At 42.7% G+C, this 10,476-nt stretch overlaps 1 long non-coding RNA gene across 2 annotated transcripts; it reads left to right on the top strand.

The window, feature by feature from the left end:
- Positions 1 to 9,254: 9,254 nt before the first annotated feature.
- LOC120042656 lies at positions 9,255 to 10,208 on the top strand. 2 transcript variants are annotated; one of them, XR_005476194.1, is made up of 2 exons: positions 9,255 to 9,642; positions 9,740 to 10,208. It is a non-coding gene; the product is annotated as an uncharacterized LOC120042656 (long non-coding RNA). The 2 variants fall into 2 exon arrangements; XR_005476193.1 differs by having other exon boundaries at positions 9,676 to 10,208.
- Positions 10,209 to 10,476: the final 268 nt, after the last annotated feature.

The following is a 10,476-nucleotide window of genomic DNA, read 5'->3' as shown; positions in this document are numbered from 1 at the left end:
TCCCTGCCCCATCAGTCTAGAACATAACTTAACTCTCTCCCTGACCCACACCAGTCTAGTACATAACTTAACTCTCTCCCTGACCCCCACCAGTCTAGTGTCACGATCGTCTATGGGTGAGAGAGAGGACCAAGGCGCAGCGTGTGAAAAATACATCTTCTCTTTATTAGAAGAAGAACAACGAAACAAAACAACAAACAGACGAACGTGAAGCTATCAAAGACTAAGTGCAAACATGCAACATAGACACAGACAATTACCCACCAAACCCCAATGCCTATGACTGCCTTAAATATGGCTCTCAATCAGAGACAATGAACCACAGCTGCCTCTAATTGAGAACCAATCTAGGCAGCCATAGACATAACTAGACAACTACACTAGACACTACAAAAACACATACATTCCCCATGTCACACCCTGACCTAACTAAAAAACATAAAGAAAACAAAGAATACTAAGGCCAGGGCATGACATCTAGTAAATAACTTAACTCTCTCCCCGACCCCCAACAGTCTAGTACATAACTTAACTCTCTCCCTGACCCCCATCAGTCTAGTACATAACTTAACTCTCTCACCGACCCCCACCAGTCTAGTACATAACTTAACTCTCTCCCTGACCCCCATCAGTCTAGTACATAACTTAACTCTCTCCCCGACCCCCACCAGTCTAGTACATAACTCAACTCTTTCACCAACCCCCACCAGTCTAGTACATAACTTAACTATCTCCCCGACCCCCACCAGTCTAGTACATAACTTAACTATCTCCCCGACCCCCACCAGTCTAGTACATAACTCAACTCTCTCCCTGACCCCCACCAGTCTAGTACATAACTCAACTCTCTCCCTGACCCCCACCAGTCTAGTACATAACTCAACTCTCTCCCTGACCGATACCAGTCTAGTACATAACTCAACTCTCCCCCTGACCCACACCAGTCTAGTACATAACTCAACTCTCTCCCCGGCCCCACCAGTCTAGTACATAACTGAACTATTTCCCCAACCCCCACCAGTCTAGTACATAACTTAACTCTTTCCCTGACCCCCACCAGCATAGTACATAACTTAACTCTCTCCCCGACCCCCACCAGTCTAGTACATAACTCAACTCTTTCCCTGACCCCCACCAGTCTAGTACATAACTTAACTCTTTCCCTGACCCCCACCAGTCTAGTACATAACTCAACTCTCTCCCAGACCCCCAACAGTCTAGTACATAACTAAACTCTCTCCCTGACCCCCACCAGTCTAGTACATAACTCAACTCACTCCCTGACCCCCACCAGTCTAGTACATAACTCAACTCTCTCACTGACCCCCAGCAGTCTAGTACATAACTTAACTCTCTCCCTGACCCCCACCAGTCTAGTTCATAACTCAACTCTCTCCCTGACCCCCACCAGTCTAGTACATAACTCAACTCTCTCCCAGACCCCCAACAGTATAGTACATAACTAAACTCTCTCCCTGACCCCCACCAGTCTAGTACATAACTCAACTCACTCCCTGACCCCCACCAGTCTAGTACATAACTCAACTCTCTCACTGACCCCCACCAGTCTAGTACATAACTGAACTTTTTATGGCTGCAGGGGCAGTATTGAGTAGCTCTGATTAAAGGTGCCCATTTCAAACGGCCTCGTACTCAATTCTTGCTCGTACAAAATGCATATTATTATTACTATTGGATAGAAAACACTCTCTAGTTTCTAAAACCGTTTGAATTATATCTGTGAGTCAAACAGAACTCATTTGGCACAAACTTCCTGACCAGGAAGTGGAAAGTCTGAAATCGAGGCTCTGTTCTTCTTCCTGCCTATAAATGGGCATGATACGTAAGAGTATACGTGCACTTCATAGATCTTCCCCTGGATGTCAAGAGGCTGTGAGAGAAGAAATTTAGTGTTTATCTTGGTCTGAAGTGGAATACAAGCTCTTTGTATGACGTGTCCCTCATTTCCGGTACTCTGGGGAGCGCGAGGTGGACAGTGGGATTGCCTTCTGTTTAGCTGCCGTTATAGGCGACTACTATCTCCGGCTTTGAATTTATTTGATACATGTGACCATATCATCGTAAAGTATGTTTTTTCAATATAGTTTAATCAGATTATTGAAATTTTCGGGAGTTTTGCCGTGTTCCGTTCTCTGACTTTGTTGACGTTGGAGAGATCCGTGCCACTTGGCTAGTGCCCATGCTAAATCAAGAGGGATATTTGCCGTTCCAGATCCAAACAACGACTGTTCTGGACAAAGGACACCTTGTCCAACATTCTGACGGAAGATCACCAAAAGTAAGAAACATTTTATGATGCTATTTCTAATATCTGTCGTGCATGTGAACTGGTCGTCGGCGCCCAAGTGTTTCTGGCTATTGTGGCTACGCTAATATAACGCTACATTTTGTTTTCGCTGTAAAACATTTAATAAATCGGAAATATTGTCTGGAATCACAAGATGCCTGTCTTTCAATTGCTGTACACTATGTCTTTTTCAGAAATGTTTTATGATGAGTAATTAGGTATTTGACGTTGGTGTCTGTAAATATTATGGCTGCTTTCGGTGCAATTTCTGATTGTAGCTGAAATGTAAACTATGATTTATACCTGAAATATGCAAATTTTTCGAACAAAACATATGCTATACAATAAATATGTTATCAGACTGTCATCTGATGAAGTTGTTTCTTGGTTAGTGGCTATTTATATGTTTATTTGGTCGAGTTTGTGATAGCTACTGATGGAGTAAAAAAGTGGTGGAGTAAAAAAGTGGTGTCTTTTGCTAACGTGGTTAGCTAATAGATTTACATATTGTGTCTTCCCTGTAAAACATTTAAAAAATCGGACATGTTGGCTGGATTCACAAGATGTGTACCTTTCATATGCTGTATTGGACTTGTTAATGTGTGAAAGTTAAATATTTAAAAATATATATATTTTGAATTTCGCGCCCTGCACTTGAGCTGGATGTTGTCATAAGTGTACCGGCGTCGGGCTGCAGCCAAAACTGGTTAACCAACAGTGCAGTTCAAGAAGAAAAAAATATTTAGCAAGTAGACTAAAATAAAAAGAAATAATAAAAAGTAACACAATAAGAATAAGAATAATGAGGCTATATACAGGGGGCACCGGTACTGAGTCAGTGTGCAGGGGTACAGGCTATTTGAGGTAATCTGTACATGTAGGTGATTTTATGAATTGTTCAGCAGTCTAACGGCTTAAAGGTAGAAGCTGTTGGGGAGCCTTTTGGTCCTAGACGTGGTGCCCCGGTACCGCTTGCCATGCGGTAGCAGAGAAAACAGTCTATAACTTGGTTGACTGGAGTCTCTGACAATTTTATGGGCTTCCTCTTACACCGCCTATTATATAGGTCCTGGATGGCAGGAAGCTTGGCACCAGTGATGTACTGGACCGTTCGCACTACCCCTGTAGCACCTTACGGTCAGATGCTGAGCAGTTGCCATACCAGGCGGGGATGCAACCGGTCAGGATGCTCTCGATGGTGCAGCTGTAGATCCTTTTTTCAGTCTCCTGAGGGAGAAAAGGTTTTGTCGTGCCCTCTTCACGACTGTCTTCGTATGTTTGGACCATGATAGTTCGTTGGTGATGTGGACACCAAGGAACTTGAAACTCTCGACCAGCTCCACTACAGCCCCGTCGATTTTAATGGGGGCCTGATCGACCTGCCTTTTCCTGTAGTCCACGATCAGCTCCTTTGTCTTGCTCACATTGAGGGAGAGGTTGTTGCCCTGGCACCACACGGCCAGGTCTCTGACATCCTCCCTATAGGCCATTTCATCGTTGTTGGTGATCAGGCCTACCACTGTTGTGTCGTCAGCAAACTTAATGATGGTGTTGGAGTCGTGTTTGGCCACGCAGTCGTGGGTGAACAGGAAATACAGGAGAAGACATGAGTACACACCCCTGAGGGGCCCCAGTATTGAGGATCAGCGTGGAAGACGTGTTGTTGCCTACTCTTACCACCTGGGGGTGGTCCGTCAAGAATTCCTGGATCCAGTTGCAGAGGGAGGTGTTTAGTCCCAGAGTCCTTAGCTTTGTGATGAGCTTTGTGGGCACTATGGTGTTGAACGCTGAGCTGTAGTCGATGACCAGCATTCTCACATAGATGTTCCTTTTGTCTAGGTGAGAAAGGGCGGTGTGGCATGCGATTGAGATTGCGCCATCTGTGGATCTGTTGGGGCGGTATGCAAATTGGAGTGGGTCTACAGTGTCCAGGAGGATGCTGTTGATATGAGCCATGACCAGCCTTTCAAAACACTTCATGGCTACCGACGTGAGTGCCACGGGGCGGTAATCATTTTGGCAGGTTACCTTTGCTTCCTTTGGGCACAGGGACTATGGTGGTCTGCTTGAAACATGTTGGTATTACAGACTCAGTCAGGGAGAAGTTGAACATGTCAGTGAAGACACCTGACAGTTGGTCCGCACATGCTTTGAGTACACTTCCTGGTAATCTGTCTGGCCCAGCGGCTTTGTGAATTTTGACCTGTTTAAAGGTTTTGTTTACATCGGTTGCCGAGAGCATTATCACACAGTCATCTTGTGACAGTTAATGAGATATGTTTTGATAATGTAAGGTATTGACATTTGCAGGGCTAGTAAAATAACATGCAACTGGAAGCAGACAGTAAAAATCTGTCTCAAAGCAGGACAATGATGTGATCGCCTGTGAATGTACTTTACTGTAGCCTAACTGTCCATCTGTGGACAGGCACTAATGTCAGTTAAGTTGTGATGGTGTCATGCATCTGTCTGTTGTATATTCAGTGTGTCAATGATTGATCGTAATATGCCTTTAATGGAAATGACTGAGAGTATATATTATATTTTATATTGGTCTTATGTTAGAGTAGGAGAAGGTGGGGAGGGTTTAGAAGTCGGTTACCCAATTCAACAGATCTGATGCTATATGTCAGGAAGAGAGAGCGAGAGGAGCAGAGAGAGAGGAGTAGAGAGGAGCAGAGAGAGGGAAGAGAGAGAGGAGTAGAGAAGAGCAGAGAGAGATGGGACAGAGAGGAGGGGAGGGGACAGAGCATAGCCGCAGGAAGTAGGGGTGCTGAGAGTGCTGAAGAACCCCCTGACAAATCTGAATAAAAAACTAATATATACACTACCATTCAAAAGTTTGTGGTCACTTAGAAATGTCCTTGTTTTTGAAAGAAAAGCAAAAAAATTGGACCATTAAAATAACATGAAATTTATCAGAAATACAGTGCAGACATTGTTAATGTTGTAAATGACTATTGTAGCTGGAAATGGCTGATTTTTTATGGAATATCTACATTGGCGTACAGAGGCCCATTATCAGCAACCATCACTCCTGTATTCCAAATGCACGTTGTGTTAGCTAATCCAAGTTTAGCACTTTAAAAGGATAATTGATCATTAGAAAACCCTTTTGCAATTATGTTAGCACAGCTGAAAACTGTTGTCCTGGTTAAAGAAGCATTAAAACTGGCCATCTTTAGACTTGTTGAGTATCTGGAGCATCACATTTGTGGGTTCGATTACAGGCTCAAAATGGCAAGAAACAAAGAACTTTCTTCTGAAACTCGTCAGTCTATTCTTGTTCTGAGAAATTAAGGCTATTCCATGCGAGAAATTGCCAAGAAACTGAAGGTCTCATACAACGCTGTGTACTACTCCCTTCACGGAACAGGTCAAACTGTCTCTATCCAGAACAGATAGAGGAGTGGGAGGCCCCGGTGCACAACTGAGCAAGAGGGAAAGTACATTAGAGTGTCTAGTTTGAGAAACAGATGCCTCACAAGTCCTCAACTGGCAGCTTAATTAAATAGTACCCGCAAAACACCAGTCTCAGCGTCAACAGTGAAGAGGAGACTCCGGGATGCTGGCCTTCTAGGCAGAGTTGCAAAGAAAAATACATTTCTCTGACTGGCCAGTAAAAAGAAAAGATTAAGATGGGCAAAAGAACACAGACACTGGACAGAGAAACTACCTAGAAGGCCAGCAACCTGGAGTCGCCTCTTCACTGTTGACGTTGAGACTGGTGTTTTGCGGGTACTATTTAATAAAGCTGCCAGTTGATGACTTGTGAGGCGTCTGTTCTTGTTGACCATTCATGCTAATGTTGGGTTTTTGAGCTAGTGCCCAATAGACTCCCATTCAATCCTTGAAAGACTTCTCTCCTTGTCCCAGAATCACCCAGAATGCACCATGCGTCCCATGAATGTTGTATACGTTTTCCTTCCCATCTCCGCAAAAGTATTTCTGAAGTTGTGAATGTTAGATTCCACTCTGTGAGACACATCGATCTGCAGGTTGAATATGGTGAGATTGTAGACTCCTAAATTGATAGTGCAGTTTGTTTAGGTGATTTAACAGCTAGTTAGCTACTTCACATACTGATATTGTCTTTGGTATTATTGTGTGTAGATACGTTTAGCTACCAGCCAGCCCATACAGAGAGCATTGCATTGTGGATTTTGTAGTCGACTTGAGCTGCAACAGATTTCCACAACGATGTTCCATCTTGATACCAACCTTATTATAACGCCAAAATGAAACATTTGTTCTCACATACAAGTATTATTTACAAGTATTATTTAACACTGTCAAGTAAAGGAATGAGTGGTGTAGATTTTCATCTTGTATTTCATGATTTTCTTCATTCTTTGGGTGAGTCAGTTTGTCGTTATGTGTCCTTGTTGATTGAAGGCCTAAGAAATTCCTTTAGGATTTATCTGGCATAGTTTACATTCACAGTCAGCTGTTTTATGCTCTGGTTACTTTCACATCGATGTGGGTATTTGAAGTCAGCATTGAAGTGTGTATTATGCATCTATTTCATTGGACTGTTCCACCAGTAGACTAAATGAGTCAATGTAGCCTCTGTATGATGAGGTTGAGTAGTACGTTGTACATCCATTCCACAGACCTTTAAATCTAATATAAACCTAATTTTGCAGTGATAATTCATGTCTGGGGGCATTAATTTATGTTAGTTTTTGCTGTTCTCCAAATAGTATTATAGAGTTTTTAAGAACAATAAATGAGCTTCAACTGGTGGGGTTATTTCTACCCACCCCATTTAGCCATACCCTAGGTTTAGCTGTATTTCTACACACCCCATTTAGCCATACCCTAGGTTTATCTGTATTTATACACATCCCATTTAGCCATACCCTAGGTTTAGCTGTATTTCTACACACCCCATTTAGCCATACCCTAGGTTTAGCTGTATTTCGACACACCCCATTTAGCCATACCCTAGGTTTAGCTTCTACACACCCAAACTACTTCAAGTGGCTATGGGACAGAGAAGAAGGGAAGGGAAGAAGAGTGGAAGAGAAGGGGAGGAGAGAAAGGGAGATGTCAACAGAGATGGGGCTGACAGACTATCATGCAGTCAACTGAATATCTTGTCATTACTGAATTCTCACCAGTGATGTCATCATAACCAGTAGCCTTTTCCACTCTTGGTTCGGCTCAGCTTGACCCTGACCTATGAAACTAATGATTGAAAAACAGACGAAAGCAAGTGTAATAAATTATAAATAAACTAATCTGCAAAGATATGGTTAACCTTTCCATGGAAGGGGAATGTGTGGACACATGGGTGCCAGGAAGGGGTGTGGCTGAAATAGAATCCACTAATTTGAAGGGGTGTCCACATACTTTTGTATATATAGTGTATGTACACATGGGTGTTGTTCCACCATACCAACGATAAGCCTGTCTTCCCCATCACTTCGTGAAAGGTCATGTTGATGTTCATTTAACCTCTGTCTCTCTCTTCTTCTGACTCCTCCCTTTCTCCTTTGTTTCTCTCTCTCTCTCTGTCTCTTTCTCTCTATCTCTCTGTCTCTGTCTCTCTCTTTCTCCTCAGATCTCCAGGCTCAAAGCGTCAGTCCACCAGGTAGGTAGAGTATAAATCTACAGTGATTATAGCAGTTCAATATTAGTCAACTTTATGGAGAAATTTAAGTCAACCCACATGGAGAAATTCATGTGTCCATACAAACCATTCTAAAACCCAATAACAAGTAGTGTTTTATGGAACTACTAATACTTGTCGACCACAAAGCATTACTGCTGTTAGAATAACAGAATCACTGTCATCATCTGTCCTCACCACTGTGTTTTCCTCTCTGCTGTTTACAGCTGAACTCTCAGTCAGACTGGTGAATGGGCGCAGTTCCTGTTCTGGGACAGTGGAAGTCTTCTATGAAGGAGAGTGGTCAGGTCTATGTCCTGGGTGGTGGAGCATGAAAGATGTTATGGTTGTGTGTAGAGAGCTGCGCTGTGGGAATGCTGTAGCTGTTTCTGAAGGACCTCTGGTTGAAGATGGAAGACGAGGAGTCGCCATTAAGAGTTGCAGGGGACATGAGTCTACTATTACAGAGTGTGGCTTCAGAGAAGGAGGACCTGGTTACTGTGACGGTAGAAATGATCATTATGTGATCTGTTCAGGTAAGAGACTGATCATTATGTGATCTGTTCAGGGATGAGACTGATCATTATGTGATCTGTTCAGGTAAGAGACTGATCATTATGTGATCTGTTCAGGGAAGAGACTGATCATTATGTGATCTGTTCAGGTAAGAGACTGATCATTATGTGATCTGTTCAGGTAAGAGACTGATCATTATGTGATCTGTTCAGGTAAGAGACTGATCATTATGTGATCTGTTCAGGTAAGAGACTGATCATTATGTGATCTGTTCAGGTAAGAGACTGATCATTATGTGATCTGTTCAGGGAAGAGACTGATCATTATGTGATCTGTTCAGGTAAGAGACTGATCATTATGTGATCTGTTCAGGTAAGAGACTGATCATTATGTGATCTGTTCAGGGATGAGACTGATCATTATGTGATCTGTTCAGGTAAGAGACTGATCATTATGTGATCTGTTCAGGGAAGAGACTGATCATTATGTGATCTGTTCAGGTAAGAGACTGATCATTATGTGATCTGTTCAGGTAAGAGACTGATCATTATGTGATCTGTTCAGGTAAGAGACTGATCATTATGTGATCTGTTCAGGTAAGAGACTGATCATTATGTGATCTGTTCAGGTAAGAGACTGATCATTATGTGATCTGTTCAGGGAAGAGACTGATCATTATGTGATCTGTTCAGGTAAGAGACTGATCATTATGTGATCTGTTCAGGTAAGAGACTGATCATTATGTGATCTGTTCAGGTAAGAGACTGATCATTATGTGATCTGTTCAGGTAAGAGACTGATCATTATGTGATCTGTTCAGGTAAGAGACTGATCATTATGTGATCTGTTCAGGTAAGAGACTGATCATTATGTGATCTGTTCAGGTAAGAGACTGGTCATTATGTGATCTGTTCAGGGAAGAGACTGGTCATTACGTGATCTGTTCAGGGAAGAGACTGGTCATTACGTGATCTGTTCAGGGAAGAGACTGATCATTACGTGATCTGTTCAGGGAAGAGACTGGTCATTACGTGATCTGTTCAGGTAAGAGACTGATCATTATGTGATCTGTTCAGGGAAGAGACTGGTCATTATGTGATCTGTTCAGGGAAGAGACTGGTCATTACGTGATCTGTTCAGGGAAGAGACTGGTCATTATGTGATCTGTTCAGGGAAGAGACTGGTCATTATGTGATCTGTTCAGGTAAGAGAATTGGTCATTACGTTATCTGTTCAGGGAAGAGACTGGTCATTATGTGATCTGTTCAGGGAAGAGACTGGTCATTATGTGATCTGTTCAGGTAAGAGTCTGGTCATTATGTGATCTGTTCAGGTAAGAGTCTGGTCATTATGTGATCTGTTCAGGGAAGAGACTGGTCATTATGTGATCTGTTCAGGTAAGAGACTGGTCATTACGTGATCTGTTCAAGGAAGAGACTGGTCATTATGTGATCTGTTCAGGGAAGAGACTTGTATTATCCAAGATTCATTTGTAGATTATTTTGCATGTATAACGTTTTATCCTTTTTAAAGGAGAGAGAGGGAGATGTCAACAGAGATGGGGCTGACAGACTAACATGCCGTCAACTCAATATCTTTTCATTACTGACTTCTCACCAGTGATGTCATCACAACCAGTAACCTTTTCCACTCTTCCACTCTTGGTTCGGCTCAGCTTGACCCTGACCTCTGAAATGAAGAATAAAAAAAAAAACACACACAACCAAATGTATTAATTAAAAATAAACTAATCTGTAAAGAGTTGGAAGGGGAATGTGTTTACACATGGGTTTTGTTGCACCATACCAACGATAAGCCTGTCTTCCCATCACATCATGAAAGGTCATGTTGATGTTCATTTAACCTCTGTCTCTCTCTTCCTCTGACTCCTCCCTTTCTCCTCTGTCTCTCTCTTCCTCTGACTCCTCCCTTTCTCCTCTGTCTCTCTCTTCCTCTGACTCCTCCCTTTCTCCTCTGTCTCTCTCTTCCTCTGACTCCTCCCTTTCTCCTCTGTCTCTCTCTTCCTCTGACTCCTCCC

The sequence above is a fragment of the Salvelinus namaycush genome, unplaced genomic scaffold, assembly GCF_016432855.1.
Source record: "Salvelinus namaycush isolate Seneca unplaced genomic scaffold, SaNama_1.0 Scaffold74, whole genome shotgun sequence".
NCBI lineage: Eukaryota > Metazoa > Chordata > Actinopteri > Salmoniformes > Salmonidae > Salvelinus > Salvelinus namaycush.
This window is presented reverse-complemented; position numbering and strand designations above follow the sequence as displayed.